Consider the following 22,350-nt stretch of genomic DNA (forward strand, 5'->3'; position numbering starts at 1 on the left):
TGGAAACTGAGCTCTCTTGATAATCTGATCCCAGCTGTGGATGCTGAGTACTTGAAAAGCTGGCCCCAAACTTGTTTGAAAATCTGTGTTTAAGAAAGCTCCAGTGGCCAAACTCTTCCCTTTTCCTGGTCCTGTGGAAAATCCAGTGCCTGCAGCAAGAATTAGATAGCAGAGATTTTTTTAAAAAGTCTCAGTTAAGTTTCAGGTCAAAATGTTTCATTATACACTAACTTTCTGAACCTAGCTTTGTATGTTTGTATTGCTTTAGAAGAGGAGTGGATATATGTTCATAGGCTAGTGCACAAATGTTATAAAGACCACTTTCATACCCTCAAAAACATTTAATTATATGCATCCTTAAAGTCATGGTGGTAGCGCTGGGGTTACATGCAAGCAGCTTACCCTAGAACTGATCATGAAAAGAAAGCATAATTTTAAAGCAAATGTTAATCTTTTATTTTGTGATAATGCACACATTCTCCCTCATGAAAATGAATTCTTGGAACTAGCTCATAAATCTCCTGAATAGGGACCTCTGGTGCCTACAGATAGAGATAAATCATACTGAGAAGACACTGAACCATGAAATGATTCTGTTAACATGTCATCTGTCTAGAATATATTTTCAAATCTCCAACAGAAGGGTCTAAATTATGAAGGGAAGGTGGCCTAGCAAAGTTGGTAATTCAGGATTTGATACTTTTAACCTCTTCCATCTGCTGCCACTACTTAAGTGTGTCTGTTTTGGCACAATAGTATAAGGTAAAAGATTGTCTAATGTTGACTGTCATTAGAACTAACCATTTTAAAGTGAAATAGACCCATAAATTCTTCAAGCTATGTTATCTTATGAAAAGTATTGCAACATATAGATAAAATCTCTTAAGCTAGTAGCATCTTGAAATTTTGAAAAGAAAACTAATGGCTAGGATAAGAACTGTGGCAAAAAAGAGATAAATATCTTGCAATGTAGTTTGAGAATTATGGGTATAAATGCCAGTACAGAATGACGTATTTATTTCCAGGCTGTAGATGTATTGTCTTTATGGATCTAACTCTTCATTATGCTGCTGACGGGATTGGTAGAGAGAGGGCAGTTCTGTGCATGAATGCTGGCAGTTAAGGGACTGTTTCTGATTCTGCCACAGACTTCCTGTGTGACTTAGAGCTAGATGCTCTCACATCAATGTAAATCAGGAGTAACTCTTTTGAAGGCAATGGAATGCAACTGGTTTAAAACTGGTGTGAGCTCAGAACTGGGCTCTTAATTTCTCTAGCTCATAGTTTCTCAATCTATAAAAAGAGCAAAATGATATTTACTTACCTCATAGAGTTGGTTTAAGTAATTAATATTGACAAAGTATTTTGAAAAAAGAAAAGGAGTACTTGTGGCACCTTAGAGACTAACCAATTTATTTGAGCATAAGCTTTTGTGAGCTACAGCTCACTTCAGCTGACGAAAGCTTATGCTCAAATAAATTGGTTAGTCTCTCAGGTGCCACAAGTACTCCTTTTCTTCTTGCGAATACAGACTAACACGGCTGCTACTCTGAAAAATATTTTGAGAACCTCCAAAGACAGGTGCTAAAGAAGTGCAAAATTACTACTTATTTTTATTATTATTTGATAGATACAGTATAATGAAAGGACAGAATAAACCTATGCTTTGTTTTTATAAATAGTGTAGCCATGAGATCATGTGGTTTAGAAGATGCCAAAGTAGTTTTTTGTGTCCTTCACTCTGTGTCCTTGTGTGTGGAAGGAAAGGCCCGTACATTGGAGTGTGATCTCTTTCTTTCCTCACCTGCTGGCTAGTTAAGGACAACTAAAGGGGACACACATCTTTCTTGGATAATATTTCCTCTTTAAAAGCTCTAGCTTTTCTTACTTGCAAATGGATCTACCATGTACTCTGTGACATTCCCAGCCGCCACAATGAAGAGACTCAGGTTATCCTGCTCTTTGTAGTGATTCTGAAATATTGTCCAGCTGACAGTCTGAGTTCTGCACACATGGAAATGGAGGGAATATTGCAAACACGAACTACAGAAGAAAACTCTCTGTTGATAAGTTAAGTAGTGAAAGCCAAAAGAAGGAATCACAGTTATTTAAAATGAAATGTTTGATAGTTATAATAATAAAAGAGGAATGCTTAATATAGTCTTATGCTGAACAATTTGGTGGAAGGTTTGAATCTATCAGAGCCTAAGTTGTCTCATACTTACTGGGTATATGGAAAACAATTCAGTGACATAGTCATTAAATCACATTAAAGGGCCAAATTCTGTCATGGATGCATGTGGCTCATATTGACTTCAATGTGAGCCCTGTGTGCATATCGGAGGGAATAATTTTACCTTTCCCGGTCAAAATGTTATCATGTGCTATGTTTTTGCTGTGGTAAGGTGCAGGCTTGGAATCAGGTGCTAAGTTATGAGAGCGTTGTAAGTACCCAGATAAGTAGAAATATGAGATTTTCTTTGTTCTCTTTGCTTGGCTTATATGAAGAGTAAAGGGATTCAAGAGTAAAAATGCTGGTCAGAGGCAGCAAGGAAGTATGGTCTAGGGCTTAGGGCACTAGCCTGGGACTTGAGAATTTACATTCAATCCCCTGTTCTGCTGCAGACTTCCCCAGGCAAGTCTCTTAGGGCCAGATTTCCAAAGGTATTTAGGTGCCTAAAGATGCAGATAGGCACCTAGTGGGATTCTCAAAAGCACCTAGACACCTAACTTCCAATGATCTCACTAGAGATCTATCTGTATCTTTAGGCGCCTAAATACCTTGAAAATCTTGTCCTTTCTCTCTCTGCCTCAGTTCTTTTTCAGCAAAATGGGAATTATAGTTCTTTCCTACACTGGGCGGGGGCTAGGGGAGAGTTGCGAGAATAAATACATTAAAGATTATGAGACACTCAGATATTATGCAAAAAGAAAAGGAGTACTTGTGGCACCTTAGAGACTAACAAATTTGTCTCTATGTCTCTAAGGTGCCACAAGTCCTCTTTTTCTTTTTGCGAATACAGACTAACATGGCTGCTACTCTGAAACCTGTCAGATATTATGGTGATTGGCAGGGCATATAAGTACCTAAGACAGATAGAAGCCATTCTGAGACATTTCTTCTTGTTCTATTGTACATAATGGGGGTGTTTCTATTCTTAGGTTGTTTGTGGGATTGACTAAGGGGTATTGCTATCCCTACAGAATTTTCTGGAAGTGCATCAGCACAGTTGCGTTTACAACTAGTGCTATAACTGTGCCATGGTATTCAAGACATTCTCAGTACAAGTGCTGCAAACAGTGTGGTAGTTACTAATTTTATTAACAAACCCTGTATAAGAAACCTTATTATAAACCTAGAAAATTGGTGTCAGGAGAAAGGCTAAACTGCTATTTCAGCTGGAGGTCACCCCCACGGTTTTCAGGCATAGCCCCTCCTTTTCTGTGTAGCTTGAGGGGTCCTATCAGAACTTTTCTAAAGCTTAAAAATTGCTCGTTTTGGTTCTAGGGTGGACAAAGCTTCAGTTCTTCTTGAACCAAAAGCTTGCTTACCCTTGTGAGAATCCCGTATAATCTTTTTGATGCTCCCATCATCCACTGAACTGGGGATACAGAATGCTAAGGTCTTCATGGAAAGTGTACTACCAGACACGCATATAATCATTCTGTTTTAACAATCCAATCTATTAAATTATTCACACAACAGTGTGAAAGTTAAGGAGCTGTCAAGGTTCCTTCCCCACTCTGAACTCTATGGTTCAGATATTGGGACCTGCATGAAAACCCCCTAAGCTTATTTTTACCAGCTTAGGTTAAACCTTCCCCAAGGTACCAACTATTTTACCTTTTGCCCTTGGACTTTATTGCTGCCACCACCAAGCATCTAACAAATATATAACAGGGAAAGAGCCCGCTTGGAAACGTCTTTCCCCCCAAAATCCTCCCCAAACCCTACACCCCCTTTCCTGGGGAAGACTTGATAAAAATCTTCACCAATTTGCATACGTGAACACAGATCCAAACCCTTGGATCTTAAGAACAATGAAAAAGCAATCAGGTTCTTAAAAGAAGAATTTTAATTGAAGAAAAAAAGTAAAAGAATCACCTCTGTAAAATCAGGATGGTAAATACCTTACAGGGTGATCAGATTCAAAATATAGAGAATCCCTCTAGGCAAAACCTTAAGTTACAAAAAGACACAAAAACAGGAATATCCATTCCATTCAGCACAACTTATTTTATCAGCCATTTAAACAAAACAGAATCTAATGCATATCTAGCTAGATTACTTACTAAGTTCTAAGACTCCATCCCTTTTCTGTTCCCGGCAAAAGCATCACACAGACAGAGAGAGCCTTTGTTTCTCCCCCCCTCCAGCTTTGAAAGTATCTTGTCTCCTCACTGGTCATTTTGGTCAGGTACCAGCGAGGTTATCCTAGCTTCTTAACCCTTTACAGGTGAAAGGGTTTTTCCTCTGGCCAGGAGGGATTTAAAGGTGTTTACCCTTCCCTTTATATTTATGACAGGAGTGATATGGGTTTTTTACTTATGAGGGCTGGTGAAATAGGTCTTAGTTCCATGGGAAATGAGTTGTTGTCTCAGGCTCTGGGATTTCAATATTTTGTCACCATTAAAGAGCCCACAGTTTGTCACAGTTTGCAACTATTAGGGGTGTTAAAGTCAGGACTTTGTACTGGCAGAGCTAGGTTGGGAACCGTGTATAGAATCCAATCCCTATGAAAAGTGGTAGTGGCCAAATTCATCATTGGTGTAATCCACTGGCTTAAATATAGTAGTGCCAGGGATGAATTGAGTCAATAATGTGTTGCTGATTGTAGGGTTTAGTAGTGGCTAAAAAGGCAAAGAGAGAGATGTGTGTGTGCTTCTAAAGCCATATAAATACATCCATTAATTATTGCCCTTTTAGTCCTACATGGCTACAATCAAAATAGTATTTGTGTTGCAGATTTTAGAATTCATATGGTAGCAAAATGAGGGCCTGATTCTCCCCTGCCTTACACCATGAGTAGTCAATTATACATATCCACAGTGGTGGTAAAGTGATATCAAGTCAGAATTTTGCACTCACGTTGGGCGGTAGTGTTTTACATCCACTTGGTACTCGCTTTGTACAGGTAAATTGTACAAGATGCAAGACCTTAAGAATGTAAGTTCTTCCTATTATAGCGTACTTAAAACTCTTTCTTTAAACATTAACACTCTGGTCTATACTATTTGCTATATATAATTTCTTAGGTGAATTATATTTGCAAATATGTAACAGTTAGTGCAGGGTGAATTAAGAATTTATTCGATAGATTTTGCCTTTATTTTTCTTCTGTTCACCAATTTTCCACAATGGATTGTGATTTTAGCAGATGCATTCGTTGTACACATCTATTTATGGAATAATTTCAGCAGGTAATTCAGGGTCTGTAGCATGTTCATGAGCAGTTCACTGTCAGTCTTTGATATTCAGAATTTTAGCTGTTTGGATAGGACATGGGCACATGGTACTCTGTTGTTTCTTGATTAGATGAGGGTCATTCTTAGACTACGTTTCTAATATGAATACTTGCAATTGCAAACATAAAAAATTCCTTTATATAAATATTCTGCAATATTTGCTTAAAATGTGCAATTTCAGCAAGCATTCCTGCCAGTAAACCTGTTTGCTAGAGCATTCGTGGAAAGTGAGCACAGACGAGATGTGAGCACAGTCAAATGAATTAGCTGAGAATTGTAAATCAATAATCATGGAAACATGTTGGCAGTATTTGCTCAGCTCTTATACTAGCCATTCTCTTTACAAACAGAGGGAAAGGACCATCTTTTGTATGCTGTGGTGTTCTGAGTTCTGCTCTTTGACTTTGTCAGAATTCTAGCACAGAATAGAGTTGCCTGCCAGATTTGTTTAGTGAATCCATATGTAGCCCATTTCATGCATTATATACACATAAGCTATTTTAGTCAACCAGTTCCTAAAGTAAATTGTTACTATTCAGAATCCAGTCCATAAGTAAGAGCAGACTGCTAAGATACAGTAAGTGCCATTTTGTTTTGCTCCAGTGGAAAATTTCATGCTGACAAGGTCAAGCCCTGCACTCTGAGTGCAGTCAAGTGATGAAAGGCACATCCTACACGAGGAGAAGGGTGGATGGATGCCCACTAACCATTGTCTATTTCAACACAATTGAGCATTGGAAATGCAGCATTCTGGTTAGATTTATAGGACTGTGCTTAGCTGTACATATTCTGCTTTGCTAATAATTTCAAATTAATTTTTTTTTTAGTATGTTGTCAGAACTGGTTACCATTTAAGCAAGAATTCCTAAGAAACTACACTAGATAATGGCATCAATTGTAGTTGTCCTGAGGCAGTTACACTCTAAACAAGAACTTGTCATTAAATACAGTAATTAATAATGTTAAGGAGATTCTCGCTACTGAGCAATGTAAACTAGAGGTTATAATGGAGAAAATGGGGCATGGCTAAGTTTGTGTTTTGCAGGGAAGTACTTGTGAATTTGAAGGCTGGATGGAAAAATCAGTGAGCTATAAATACTTATCAGCCAATTTTCTGCCATTCAGGCAAGAGAACAGCTTCTGCTAGGTTAATAATTTACATATAATATTGCTTTGCAGTAAGACACTTACTTTTCTGATATTTTTATATGATTGATCAATAGACTTTGTTATGGAAATAGAGTCTTAGGATAAAAATAATTGAGATAATCTAGGGGGCCAAATTGCTTGATAGAGACCTAGCTAGCGACATTTTCAACATATATATCTACATCATTACCAGAGGTTGCTGAGAGGCTACTGATGCCTTATTAGACAAGGTTTAGATAGATTACCTGCAGTACTAAACAATTTATTGAGCAAACAAAATAGGCTTCCAATACTGTATAAAAATGAAACATCACAATTATTTGAGATTCTCTGTAGCCTTGGAAACAATATAAGAACAGTGACATCAGCAACAATTATGTACAATTTTTATCTTTAGTTTATCACCAAGGTAACCAGAGCAGATTTTCCTGCTTGCAATTTTAAGAATGCCTTGGTTCTGTATAAAGCAAGCGTGCATGAAGCATACATTTAGAAAGTCTGCTCAAATAGCATTCAGTTTCCCTTTTAAAACAGTTAGTGTTTGAGTCAGGATTTAAATTGTGGTCCATCAGGATATAAATTGTGTAAACTCATCTTTTTTTTTTTTTTTCCTGTAGCAGCTGCAAGCAAATAAAGCCTTAGCGGTTGTTTTGAATGCTCTAAATACTGGAAGGAAGAAGAACATTGCTTTGCTTTTTCTTTAGCTGATCTTAAACAGTGAATATGCTGTTGATACATTTTCAATCTTCTGAAAAAAATAATCCCCAAAGAGCTGTAGGGCAGACATTGCCAGTTGCACCCCAGCCTCAGGGGAGAACACATGGTGTTTTCATTGCTGCCTTCCCTTTGGGATGTCACCAAGGGTTGGCAGCTTTAAACTGAATAATGGCTTTAGAGGAGACCCACCAGTCAGTGCTGCATGGAGAATACATTGGATCGGTGCATCCCCTAGGTTCCCTGGCCAAAGAGCTTTTCTTGATCAACATCACCCACTTTTGAGGCTCGGCTGGCCAGCTGTGGGCCCCATGCATGTATTGAGTAGAAGATTCTGTGGTTTCTCTGCTTGTCTTCATGGAAAGAGAGAGAGGGTTGGGATAGGAGACACAACACTGAGAAATAAAATATTCAGACCACATGGTTTCTTATCTACCTTTGACTGGATATGACAGGGAAGCATTTTAATAGCAAGAATGAAATAGTCCTTATCCATCATGATCAAATGATGGATGTAAACACCAAGCAGGAAAATGTTCAAGGGGGTTTAACTAGGAGATGCTCTGGAATAAACTCTGAAGGCAAGAGGTTACAGCCATATCACTTTGGCCACTTATTTAGGAGTCTTTAAGTGGATTTAGATGCCTAACTTCAGGTAAAAAAAAAAATGCAAATTTTGGCTACCATGTAGGGTTGCCAACTTTCTGATTTCAGAAAACCGAACACCCTTTCCCCCCTCACTCCATCACTGCATCCCCCTCACTCCATCACTTGCTCTCCCCCATCCTCGCTCATTTTCACCGGACTGGGCAGGGGTGGGGGTGGGGGTATGGGCTCCGCAGTGGGGCTGGGGATAAGGGGTTTAGGGCACGGGAGAGGGCTCAGGGCTGGGGCAGGGGGTTGGGGTGTTTGTGGGGGGGGGTGAGAGCTCCGGCTGAGGGTGCGGGCTCTGGGGGTGTGGGCTCTGGTGTGGGGCCAGGGATGAGGGGCTTGGGGTGTAGGAGAGGGCTCAGGGCTTGGGCAGGGGGTTGGAGTGTTGGACTAATAGGACCAGAGAAGATGTAAGTGGGAGAGAAATAGCAGCTTTTGTTTTTCCTGACAGCCTGACTCTGGTATCATCATTTCTACACTGAAGGACATCATACTCTCTTTTGCACTGTACCTGCAGAAAGGGAAAATATTAAAAATGAAAGTCTAGCATGTTTGACCATATGGTTGTGGCTTTACAACCACAGACACATGTTGAGGGGGAAGAGGTTATGAGGACTCTGAGAGCTGGAAACATGGGTCAGAGAAAACCCTGTCATACCCTTCGAAAGGTTGTAGCATATGATCATTATCTGTGCCACCCTAGCTCTTCTAACCAGTGGGAAGTGAGATAGGGACATGACCCATTTCTTGCCCTCTTCGGGTGGGTTAGCACCCAAGTCTGCACTTGCCTCCTGCAGCCCTGGTGCCAAGAAATTTCAGGATCAAAAAATTGGTATAGCATATTGGCCTTCCATCGCTATACAAGGCTAGAAGTGGAGATTTTATATTGTGCAACTTAGTTTGGTAGAACTTGCCAGAATGCATCTCCTAGGTTTCTTTCTTTACAAAAAGTTAATAGTTTAGAGATTATCATGGATTCCCTCTGATCAGGCCTCTTGCATACTAGAAACAAGTGTAGAGAAGAGATGTGCTGAATTACAAAACGATAGCTTTATTTGGCTAGTTGATGAGCCATGGTGTGTTGCCAGCATACAAACACATCAGACTTTTACAGGCAACGTCTGCTTGAACTGTCTGGGGGAGAAAAAGCCAGAAAACATCCTACAATGGAAACAAAAGCAGAGATCTGACCCGAGGAAAGTGAGTATTAAATTTCCTTTAATGTTTAGCCAATCTGTATATTTAATATTGTCGTGCATCATGTAATGTGGCGACATGAATTGATGAGAGGAGATCACATACTCACATACCTCAATATTACTGGTGAACCTGCAAAGAGAAAAAAGTGTGCTTTTTTCTTCTTCTTACCTGACTTTTTTTTTTTTAATTCTTTCTGGATTTTACATTAGAAATTACGATCTTGTTGACCCTGGTTGGGTGATTGTTAGCATTTCAAGCCTTCTTTATATGTCACAAACATGAAAAAGGTCACTCATTTCCCCCTGGCTTTGCAGGACACCTTTAAAGGGAATGTAACTCAGATGTGGAGAATAGGCACCTACCTTGTGCATAGAAATTTAATATAATTTTCTGGTGGTTTTAAGGCAAAAATGCTGCAGTCGTTCAGGATACTGTCTTGTGCGTGGATGTTTGCTATAGTGGAAATCCTTTAAATGGGCAGTGTTGATGATACAAAGTTTTGCCACAGACTTTTGCCACAGGCTCAGTGGGATAAAGATTGGGCCCCTACATCATTTTCAAAATGCTGCGTGGTGTCTGTTTCAGATGAAAACCAGCAAGCCCCTGTTATGCTATTGTCAGTCAAGCTGTATGTGACTTCTCTAGGTATTCTTTGTTTTAAAAATTTGAAGTGAATGCACTCTTCTTGAGAGCGAGTGATTGACAACCTTGGTGCAAGCAAGGTTGATTGTGGGCAGGCATTGTAGAAACCTTTTCACATTGTTCAGCTATTGAATTTTTCCTGTGACCCTTCTTATCTCGGTCCCCAACCTCTTGTGAATGGAGACAGCCAAACACAGCACACTGCACAGTGCTTTTGTGTTGTATACGGTGAGGTGGCACAGGCCCACCTCCAGAAACTTTGATTAGCTAGAGGTGGGGGATGGGAGGGTCACCGCCCTCCATTGTTTCTGGAGGGACTGCCCCCCATTGTATCTTATCTAATACATTTTTTAAAATGTAACCCTGTTACTATTCCTTCTGTTAGACTTTGCTTCCCTTCCTTCTATTCCATTTTCTTTCTTTTCTTTCCTCTCAGACATCATGGTGTAATTTTGTGTATGTAACCTCTGTGCCCTACCTCTCCTACCTACTCCTGTGCATTTTGCTTTCACTTGTTGTGTCCTGCTTTTTTTTTTTCCGGACCCAATACTGTTACCTTTGTCCACATCGAATAGTATCTCCCTCTGTAACTAGTCTCATGGACCAGTACTCCATGTGAGTAAGGATGGCAGAATTGGGCCCTTAGATTCCAAATTGTTCAAGGGAGGGAATAGCCTTTGCCTGTAAAGTACCTAGTGTAATAAACAAACAAATAAATAATGGAGCTTATTATTTTTTTTCATAGAACCATTTTTTGACCAAAAATGGCTTATTGACTAAAAGAAAAATTGTCATGGAAAGATTTTGGTTGTCGTATGCTGGAGTTTTTTTATGAAAAAATGGAAGCTGAAGACCTGAAAATCCTGGTTTGCTGGGGTAGTGTCAGCAGGGCCCCTACATTTGATGGGATGGGAGGGAGGAGATTATTCCCTCCTCTTGGACAGACCTCAACCCTCCTGAGTCTGGGAGAGGTGGTGATGGAACCTCAGCAGACAGCTATTGTGTTCATGGTCCCCGCTATCCCAGGCAGGGGCAAATCACAGCATGGGAGCAGAGTCACATGGTCCCCATGTGGGGTGTGTTTATGCTTCTGGATTGCCTTAATCTGGCCCTCCTAATATGTGCTCCTCCTCCCCATCAGAAAAATGACTTGTGGCTGCCCAATCAGTATTCCTTCCCTTGACCCTGCTCATTTGCAGCTCTTAGGCTGAATGAACAGAGGCAGATCTGCTCTGCAGGAAAGGAAAGTACTGCTATCAGCCATGTGGCCCCCCGTCAGGGATAGTAAATAGGCTGGAAATCAATGAGAGTTTTGTGGTACACAAAGAACTCCGAATGGGTGTCCTTATGAACCCACTTGCCAGATTTTCACCTATGGATTCTACTAAAGGCATGAATTTTAGATATAAATATACAGTGTAATTGGAATGTTTTAATATTCTAAAAAGAAAAGGAGTACTTGTGGCACCTTAGAGACTAACCAATTTATTTGAGCATAAGATGAAGTGAGCTGTAGCTCACGAAAGCTTATGCTCAAATAAATTGGTTAGTCTCTAAGGTGCCACAAGTACTCCTTTTCTTTTTGCGAATACAGACTAACACGGCTGCTACTCTGAAACCTTAATATTCTAACTACAGAATTGCAATGTCTAGACAATACTGTATGTTTTTCAGTCAGGCGCAAAAGTATTACTTCCCATATTTTCTTCTTTGGTAACTGGCACTCTCCACTTTGCAAATTCACAAAGCCATGGTTTTAATCGAAAAGCAAAATAATACATTGTAGTAAAGATTTGAACTGATTATAAATAAAAAAAATCTTTCACAATACTTCCCCAGTTTCAATTCCAGCTGTTAATTTCAGTTGCCCCTTAACTTTCAAAGATGAAACTTTCATGATGAAATGAAATGCAATACCATAACCATAAAGTTATTAGGTTAAATATACATTATGAAGCTTGACCATTGAAAAGCAAAACTGTGTTTATTCTTCTGCATCTGAAGGTTTTGGTGAAATATAATACTTGTTTCTGTCTGAATGAAGCTAGAAACTGAAACGGGAAACTGAAAAGTAAATGACAGAAATAAATGATGCCTTGTCAGGTCTTGCAAAAAGCTAATGAAACCTTTGCAGCTGTCAAACCAGTGGCCTGTGAATTGCAGTGTTTAAGGGAAAAAGTCAAAGATAAACCAGATGTTCCCAAGCAGAACACTTTGCCATACTTCAACAATGTGTATGAACTTGAACTTAAACATTCATATAATTGAGTTTATTTTCTTGAAGGTTATGATCTGACCTTCAAAATAATTTAGTATGCTAAATGCATACTTATTTGCATACATCATTATTGCTTTATAAGTGACTCATGATCTGTTATACACATACTGCTTTGAAACACTGGGCTTGCTACATGAAAAAGAATCTCTTTTGGCCACCTCCTTATATTCTTCTCGAAATGCTTTTTTTTCCAGTGATTTATATAGTGCTTCTTGAAACGTGAAAGATGTTTTCTGTATAATTTTGAAACTGAATTTATCTGTTGATATAGGTTCTTGCTTATTACTATGCCAACTGCCAAAAAATGTTCATGGCTGGAGACTTGCCAACAAATCCTGACAAAAAGTTTAGTTTTAAAAATCTGTTTGGTATCTTGTTCACTCGTTTTTCTTTTACAGCTGCAGGAAAAAATTCTCTCCAGCTGTCAGTCAAAACTTCACAAGCCAGCCGGAGTGTCTAATTGTTAATCTGTTTTGGTTTTTTTTGGCCTCTTCAGTGGTGATGAAAAAATATAGCCTGAAATCACAAAAAGAAGAGGACCAATGTGGCTTTATGATTCTCGCAAAGCTCCCAGAGTATCATTCATTTCTGGGAAGTGAAAAGAAAACAAATGTCCAATTTATATTTTACGGGATCAGGAGAATGAATCATAAAAACCCGGGGAAAAATACTTTGTCTCTCTACAGTCTTTTCAGCAATAAATAATCCACGATCTTATCAGTATATTTGTCTATTTAACTTGGATCTCAAAATATACATATTATATTCCATGGGACTTCGCTCTGACTTTAGTAGCATGCACACAACAAAGTGTCAGAGTGAGAGTCCCAGTGGTGGAGGAAATATCTGCTGGCTCTGGAATTGTAATTAAAAGATAGTGAAACATATAAAAACATTTTATTTCCAGTGCTGATACCCTTAACTGATTCTGGTCTGTCAATATCTTTTGGTCTAACTTGAGGACAGCCATTTCTTGTTTAAATTAAGGGAAATCCCACGTGATTTGAACTGGCGTATCTTTACTGCTCAGAAGTGACGATGATTTGGAATAATTTAAACTGAATGTTTTTGTTTTCTGCACATTTAACCTTCATATTGGACCAAAAATCACCCAACTAATTCCATATTGAGGTCTTGCAGACCCCCTATTATGTCAAAATTGGGGGGAGGAAAACACAAGGGATGCATTTAACATAGACTTTATTGTAGCCAGTGAACTAATAAACTATGAGCAAGTTAAAATTTCCCTAGATTCAAAAGCACACTACACAACGCTTTTGCTGGGGTCTAATTGACCCCATGATTTTTTAAAAAGCTACACTGTCTACAGGTGTCAGGCTCTAACTGACCCCATGTTTAGACAATGAATATAGATAGCATATATATCTATATAGGGGAGGGATTGCTCAGTGGTTTGAGCATTGGCCTGCTAAACCCAGGGTTGTGAGTTCAGTCCTTGAGGGGGCCATATAGGGATCTGGGGCAAACGTTAGAGACTGGTCCTGCTTTGAGCAGGGGGTTGGACTAGATGACCTCCTGAGGTCCCTTCCAACTCTGATATTTTATGATTCTGTGAACAATATAAAAGGCACAGGCACAGCAAAGTAGCTGTAAATGGCCTAGTACTTCAAACAAATGGAGCAAATAGGTGACATATGTTCTGAACATACCACAGTTTTGACACTTTGCACATTTTGGATGTGTTTTTCTGTCTCGTTCTCTGAGCAGATGTAACATCTTCCCATTTCTTAGGCTCTGGATCAGCATCCAGCACACTAGACATGGCTTCCCTGGCAGCCTGAGGCGAGGCAAGGCTGCAATGTTCTTACCTGCATGAGTGGTTTTACCATTTCTGTGCTCAGGTCCTTGAGAAACATCCATCTCTTATTCAGAGATTTATTATGCCATGTGCAATTCAACAGAATCCAAACAATGTATGCATTCAGACGTGCACAGTGCATGTACAATGCAACAGCGAGTCTTTGCCCCAGCAACAGCATCTGTCAAGTGTAGGCCTGCGAGAAAATGTATCTGACAGTTGTGGCTTCCCCAGAAACTCTTCCTATCAAGTGTAGGCTTCTCAGAAACTCAGTTTGACAGTGTTATCTTCAAAGACACTCAATTTGCTGGACTATTGTGATCATACATAAGGCAAATGTTATCTGGGGTCTCTCAGACCCCCAAGACCTTTTTGGTGCATTCTTTTGAACAAACAAACAAAAACAAAGCACTGAAACTCTGATGATAAAAACAATGCTGAAAGAGTCATATAATAATATTGTAATTGCTGCCTCAAAACAAAAATAATCTAGTCTTGGAATACCTGCAAAATTAATTTGGGGTATAACTGACCCCCAGTACCTGGTGAGTGACATTTTTTCGCTACACTAAAACCACTAGAGGTATGCAGCCAAAACCAATGCTAACAGGTTGTCCTAATCATAGATGGAGAATACTTAAAGAAAGAATAGACAGTGGTTTGCCTGTCATCCTTTATTTAAATGTTTGTATGTGTTTAGGATCCAAGAAACCCCCAAAGACCTTGGAAGTGTAGTACTTTCATTTTCCCTATTGACTAACATTGAGGGGTCAAATTGAGCCTATTGCCTTTTTTAGTGACTTTTTTTGGCTACACAAAAACCACAGCAATTAGGTTGAAAAAACCAAAGCGGAACGCTTCACCTCATCCTAATTTGAGAATACTTAACGTAAACAGAGGCACAGGTTTGGCACGACATTTTTTATTTATATTTTATGTATATTTTTGTCAGATAGACCCCCCCAAACCTCAGGCGGGATAAATTGTGTGTTTACGAGGAGGGAAAGCAATGCTTCAGAGAGTGGGGAATGGAAAGCCTATACATAAATACGCTGCTGTCAGTCAAAAAAAAGATAGACGGAGGTTGGCAGCAACACTCTAGCACTTTCCCCTCTTACTCCAGCACTGAAGGAGAAGAATTGTTAAGGGTGTTTTGTGGAGAGGACTTAGGTAGGGGCTGGTATAACTAGGAAACATGGGATGAAGTTAAGCAAATTAAAATGTCCTACCAGTGAGGCAGAGAGAACTTGTCTTTTCTTTCTTTAGTTTCTGTGCCTCAGAATATGACTGTTTATATCTAAGTGCATGATCCAAAGCCCACTGAGGTGACTGGAAAACCTCCTATTGACTTCAATTGGCTTTGGATCAGACTCCACGACTGCAAAGGGCAGGGATAGAGTCCATGGCCATACCTCCTTTGTAACACCTGGAAAGCTGAGGAAGGGCTAGGATAGCAGAGAACCCCACCCTTTGTATCAGCCAGATGACTTTGGTGTGAGAAGGGGGAAACTGAGACAATGCTCCTTCTCCCTGGGAAGGGAGGCTTAAAATTTATCAGATACCTACTAGTCAGAGGCTGATAAGAAAGATGGACCTTCCTGAGCATGCGGCCCAGTGACAGCACCCTGGTAGGCATCCCAGCACTCTCCTCTTTCTCTGGAGCTGAGGGAGACTGTGCAGGGTTGCTTTCTCTCTTGGGCATTACCCATTGCTAGTGGGACCTCCATCTTTATCAGTTTGTGGCTAGTAGGTTTAGTCTATTGGCTGTAAGGTGCTTGGTAAATTTTCCAAGCCTCGGATGTGGGTGCTTAGGGTACAGATGGGCATAAGAAAGGAGGAGCATGGGTGTGGCCTATAGAAAGTAGGGCTGATTGAATAAGCATTCAGTGAATATATAATATGAGAGATTTCAGTCAAATAACTTCTTCAACAAATACTTTTTTGCAATCTTCACTTAGCTCGATAGCTGACCAAATACTATTTGTTGAAGGTATTATTTAATAAATAGATGTAAAAATCATCAGATAATATTTGTAACAAATATATTTTACTGCTATGTGACCAGCTTTTTAGTAGGTTTCATATTTTAAAAGAATTAAATTCAATGTGGATTGATAATATTTTAATTAAATACAGTGCACAATTAACAACTGTTGTATTCCTTAAAATTTCAGAGCACATGGCTTTAGGGTGATTAGTGGCCCAGGAGGTGTTCATACTGGTTATTAGGCTTATTCCTTGGTTTAGTGGCTGTTGGGGATATTTTTCAAGCCTTTTGACAAATCACACTAGCTTTATTATGAGGACAGCATGTCTTGCCCATTTCTTGTCATTATGATCTCCTCTTTGACCTCCTTATGTGAGACCCCAACATAAAAGTGCCCTGGGGCCCTTTCAAATTTAATGTGACTAAGGCTGTGGAGTGGGAGATCTTTTGGGCTTGAAAATGATGCTCATTTAGCTGTGACTAACTCTCTAGCCAGTCCTGCTACCTCAGGACCTGAATCTGTAAATGCGTATTTCTTGGCCTAAAGCCTCAGGCAGCTCCCATTAAAGTCTATGGAAAATCTGCCATAGTGCCGGTATAGGTAGGTACTCACTCCTGCTGTGATCAATCTAATTAATTTCTGTGTTACTGTACAGAATAGTAAGTCTTTGCAGGGTCAGACCTTAAGCTTGTGTGAGAACTTTTTAGGTATAAATTTCATTCAGGTATTTACCTATTTTCATACAAGCCATTTGTATTATATAACCATTTGTGGTAGTATCTCATTATTATACATCATTAACTTCTCACTTTTTTTATAAACAGAAAATTTCACCTTAGGAAATAGGTGTATATGTATAATTTCAAGTGAAATCTGCTTAAGTATAAACCTGGCCAATATCAACATAAATATTGTCTCTGGTTGTCTCATTTCAAACTGTTTTAAGAAATGCACAAGAAACATGTACCTGGTTGTGTTTGCCAGAGCCTGTTCATGGTGACAGGTGTGGATGTTCAGCTGCTAATTCCCCCATTAGAAACAATGTGGCAGGCTCTGATGACACAGTCTGTTCATTGGAGATTGGGTCTGGTTTTCCTTTATAAAATATGTTGCTAAATGTATTGACATACTTTTTCTGAGAAATTAAAAATGCTTGAAAAGCAAAATGCACTTTAAAAAATTATTTAAAATCTGAAGCAGTTATTTTCTTTTTGCGTATCATAAATCTATTAACTATGAGCAGTAATTAGGCACCCTGCTTAATGTAAAGAACAAATGGTGCTCACTGAACCATGTCGCTGGTCTGATTGTGGTAAAATAACCCCTTTGGTTTTACCAGCTGTGACTTTAGAGGCAAACTGAATGACAGAAAACACATTAAACTCAACGAATTAAAACATTTCCAGCACCTACTCCCTATTACTGATCATTCAGAATCAATTCTTCTCTGGGGCTGAGCTTGCTAATGTCTTCATGTTCTAAGCAGCTCTGAACTTTAAAAACGTTGTGTGTGCGTATGTAGGTTACCTTCTGTATGGGCTCAGTGCAACAGTCCTCACTCATACAAAACTCCCACAAAGTAAGTACAACAATCAGACCATGGAAGGCAGAGAATGTAGTGAGAGGAGGACAATATCCATCCGCAGAAGAATGATTCTGCCTAAGGAAATGGAACATTTGGTATTGGTCTAATTATAGAACTAAGGACTAGGGGAAAAAAGGCACAAACTTGGGAAATAAATGGTTGATCACCCTTCTTGCATCAGAGTGCATTTAGAAAGGTCTAGCTATGCCAGCTCATGCAATGAACTTCTTATCTACTTCTTGCAATTATCCATCACTTATATTAGAAAATAAGCTGCTATTGTCCTTGAGCTACTTATATATGGCAAGGATGATTGAACTGGTTACATGTGCTCTTTTTGAAGAAGAAGAATAGCATAAAATGCATCAGCAAGTTACTAAGAGTTGGATATTTAGCTTTTCTATGAATATGTGCAAAATGCTGCAGAAGCTGCCAGATACTAATGAAGTCCAATGACATCAGCTGATGCAAAGAGATGCCATCAATAGAATAACACATGTTGGATATAACATAATCTTGAGACACAAGTGACCTTAGATAGATCCCTGTTTGGGCCAAAGTACCAAGACAAGTGCCGTATTTGGCTGTGATTCAACAGTATGTGCTACATAAGCTATTTGATTCAGTCACTTTATATTTCATACATGCAATTCCAGTATTATAAATCAGAGTTTTTAATTGATCATTAGTTTCAGATTTCAGGAAAGTTACAGTCTTTTCAAAGAAAAACCAAATTCGTGGACATTTACGTATCCCTGGATATTAACCTATTTCCATGTGCTTAACACTCAACTGTTGTCTTAGGAGTTTGTCTGACTGCCTTTTGCAGGAACCTTGGCCTCTTCAGATGCTCCAAGATCCTTGGTAATCCCCACCTCCACCATAAAATGCAGTGAAACCTTTGTCCTAACTAAACCACATTTTGTCCTATCTAACTTTGGGACCTGCAAAGTGCATTTCCACAGAATGGCAAGATCTTGTCCTATATATTGAACTGTCCATAAAAACTCTGTAGGAATCCTTGGTGAGTACTGTGTGTTCAAGGCAAATCTAATTTTTAAAAATTCTATTATAAAAAGAAAAATTAAGCTAACACACTATTTTAAAAGGCTTTAAAAGGCCATCACTTAGCTTCCTCCAGCAGAGGCTGAACTGCTACAGCCTCAGGACAGATCAGGAGATATTTGATGACAACAGAGTCACTTACAGCTCCCTGAATCCTCTTGGGGTAGGACAGCCAGTGGACAAGGTGCTTCTCAAAAGGAGAAAAAAAGAAAGGCATCCTTCTGGTCCAGGGGGAATATATGTTGGCTCCATTCTGGGAGAAGGGAATGCCAGAGTGTTGCTTATGATTTTGAGAGAGGGGTGGCCTTACCAACACTAGAATTTTCTTTAAAATCTCCTATTAGTGAGCTCAGGAGGGGAGCTTCAGCCCACGGATAGCAGCCAAGAAAAGCCCTGAGCATTGGAAATGCTAAAGGTCAAAGTTTATCTGGATTGCTAAAATTTGCATAGACACTTTAGTCAATCTTGGAAAGCCTGTCATGGTATGCTGCAAAGGATTGGAACAATTAACATTATAGTATGTTTCTACTAGTTTTTAATTTAAATTCAGTTAAATTGGGATTAGTGTGGCACAAGTGAGGTTTGTAGTGCTTCAAGAAGAGAAGCTAAGCAAATTGATGCTCCAGTCACCCAAGAGGAACAAGGGAGCCATATATACAGGCAGTGAGGAATAGCTGAAAGAGCCAGATTTCTAGTTTGCCTGGGGGAAAATGCAGATCTGGGCATAAGAGATATATCCCTAAAGCTAGGATAGTGATTAGTGGAAGAGAAAACTGCCAACCACTTGAGAAATCCCATTTGGGAAGGACTTTTATTCTTAAATGTATTGTTATTAGAATTGTTACAATTGTATTATCTCTTATTGTAGCATAACATGACTTAGTGAATTGCATTACGTGTTAATCAGCATGTCCTATACCTTATTCCAGCTGGTATTTTATTTACTCCTGCATATGTGGCCATTTATAGGGAAATCCACTGAGTACTAGGTGTCCATAAAACTCCAATAATAGGCATGCCTACATTTCTTGGCTTCATGGTTTATTATGAGGTTACCACTGCTTCCATAGAATCAGCCTATAGAAGGCTATATGGGAGTGCATAACATTATCCTTAAGTAACACAGCAGATCTGACTTAACTTCAGTGGCAAGTGAATTGGCTTTTTTCTGAACACATATGAATGCAGAGTGGACAGTAAGACTGGGTTCCAAACTTCATTCAATATTCTTCAATATTGTGATTTTAAATCAGGCCTTAATGTTGGTTAAACATTCTTTGGTTATATTAACCAAAGTCACTTGCTAGACTCTCTGTGCAATGGACCAAGAGGCAACATTTCATCTACTGGGTAATTTAAATAGTAGAAGCATATAAAGGTATTAATACCTTGCACTTAAATAGCATCTTGCATCAAAGGATCTCAATGTGCTTTACAAACATTAATTAAATTTAGCCTCTTAACAAGCTTCTGGGATGTGTAAACAGTATCACCCCATTTTACAGATAGGGCAACTGAGACCCAGATTAGGAGATTTGCCTAGTAACACAGACGTCTACGGCAGTGCCAGGAATTGAATCCTGGACTTCTGGCATCCAGTTCTGTGCTTCAACTATAAAACCACCTTTCCAATATAGCCTAGATGATTAGAGAGAATTTAGGAATAATACCAAATTCTTCCATGAACAGATATAGAAATATTAGGCTCAAGAAACTGTTCATAAACTCAGGGACTCATTAGTTACTTTATAATTGTCAGTGATTTATGATTTGGTGGATGGAATATTGAGAAGCCAATAAAAGAAGACGCAGGCGCCTTTGATGCTAGCATAATCTGATGGCCGTTTGTAGGAATCATTCTGTTTTTACTTGGTTTTCCTTTAGTCAGAAAATAATCAATTGACTAACTCTATTCCCACAGGCAAATCAACAATAACATTTGGTTCACTGGTCTTTTCTTCTATTATGAAATTCTACCTGGATCCATGATAACATCTGCAACCATGGGATGTATTAAAGTGGAAATGTTTTACACTGTAGTCTCTTTATAAAGCTTCTTTTTAGAATATTCTTAGTGAAATAATGCTATGGAACTGACACTACCTCTGAATTACATTCTTTATATTAAACCCCATTATTACCTTCATGAATATAATCAGATGCTAGACTTTGAGAATAGTATCTAAAAGAACATGCAAACAATTCTATATTAGCTACATTACATAATTCATGAATACTGGTGAAACTTTTCACAAACTAGGCTTGACTTTTGAATTTGCAATGAAATTCCAAACTAGGGAGGTTTAACTGCAAACATTTGGCAGGCAGTAGGAATACACTTTACACTGAGACACTGTAGTGATTGGTGCTATTATCAGAACTTGGAGAGTCAGATAAAGCAGTGTTCCTGTAAAGTAAGGTAGGTGGAGTCAAAAGTGGAATGACCAGAAACATACTTGCTGTTATCCACAATAAGGAACAGGAGTCTCAAGGCCACTCTGAAAGTACGTTAGAGAGAGGCTTGGTTTTATCTGACGTGCTAGCCATTGTTCATTAGAGAGATTTTTGAAGCTTGTCTCTCTTTCAGATATAGTCTTGTTTCTTGATGTATCTTCTGAAAGTATCTACTGTGCTTTGTGTTTGAAGGTACAGTTACAGATTTTCTGATGTACCCAAAGATATAAACATGGTTATTGGAAGACAGGACTGAAATATTAGTGCCATTGAAAATAACCCATCACATATTTTTCCTAATGGTAAATTTGATAAATGATGTGCACCTCAAACATTCTGAATTTCTTTACTTTGTGAGGAAAATTACACTCTCAGCATCTGCTGTAACAAAAGAGAAAAATAATAACATATTCAGCTCAGACAACGTGACAACCTGCAATGAAATGAAATGACTGCATTTGTTTTGAATAGATACAGATGAATGAAAATGGTCTATTTATTACAAAGCCACATTGTCTTTTTTAAACTATGTTTTGATTTTTTTTGGACTAGTAATTGTTCAATGGAGCTACTATTTGAATGTACATGTGTGAGAAATTCAAAGACTGCTAAACAGATCAGTACAAATTTACATTGTGTTTATGTTGCTTACTCTTTGTTTTCCAAAATGTTTCCAAACCATGTCTTGTTGTAGAGTGTGGCCCTGAATTAAATGAGCATGATTCATAATGCAATGTAGAGACTATTCATGACAATTTGGTATCAGATTAAGCTAAAGTATATGACTATTTTTGCTAGTTCAGTGTGTCCTCAAATACTATAAAACACAAATTAGTAAAGTTTTTTAACAGACCTTTCTTACCAAACATATTTGAAAACTTTAATTGCTTGAAGAAAGCTATGGAAGATAATGACCCAACATGCCAGGCAGGAAACTTTGTTTTGTTTTTACTAGAAATGAGCTTTACTGGATCTGGAAGTGGAGCCAAACTTATACAAAGTTTGTGGAGTTCAGATCTGGTTTTCTGGTATATCCTTCTGATGGAGATGATGATAGTCACCAAGATTGTATCCAGGTCTGAATTTCCTCAGTGTTCAAATGGTTTGGATTTGATGTTCCACTATGGGCCAATATTTACTTGTCTATATAACTTACTGTAGTATTCAGTGAGGAAAGTGGTTATATGGCAACTAATATGTGGCAGCATATTTGTTATTTCTAAGACTCTGGAGAGACAAGATAAGTGAGGTTATATCTTTTATTGGACCAACCTCTTCTGGTGAGAGAGACAAGCTTTCAAGCCACACAGAACTCTTCTTCAGGTCTGGGAAGGGAACA

At 38.8% G+C, this 22,350-nt stretch overlaps 1 protein-coding gene across 1 annotated transcript in view; it reads left to right on the plus strand.

The window, feature by feature from the left end:
• The window catches only part of MYO3B (myosin IIIB), a 334,888-nt gene that overhangs the window by 73,627 nt on the left and 238,911 nt on the right, over positions 1-22,350 (plus strand). The gene's annotated exons all lie outside the window — the stretch shown is intronic.

The sequence above is a fragment of the Lepidochelys olivacea genome (genome assembly GCF_965140295.1).
Source record: "Lepidochelys olivacea isolate rLepOli2 genome assembly, chromosome: 11".
Classification (NCBI taxonomy): Eukaryota; Metazoa; Chordata; order Testudines; family Cheloniidae; genus Lepidochelys; species Lepidochelys olivacea.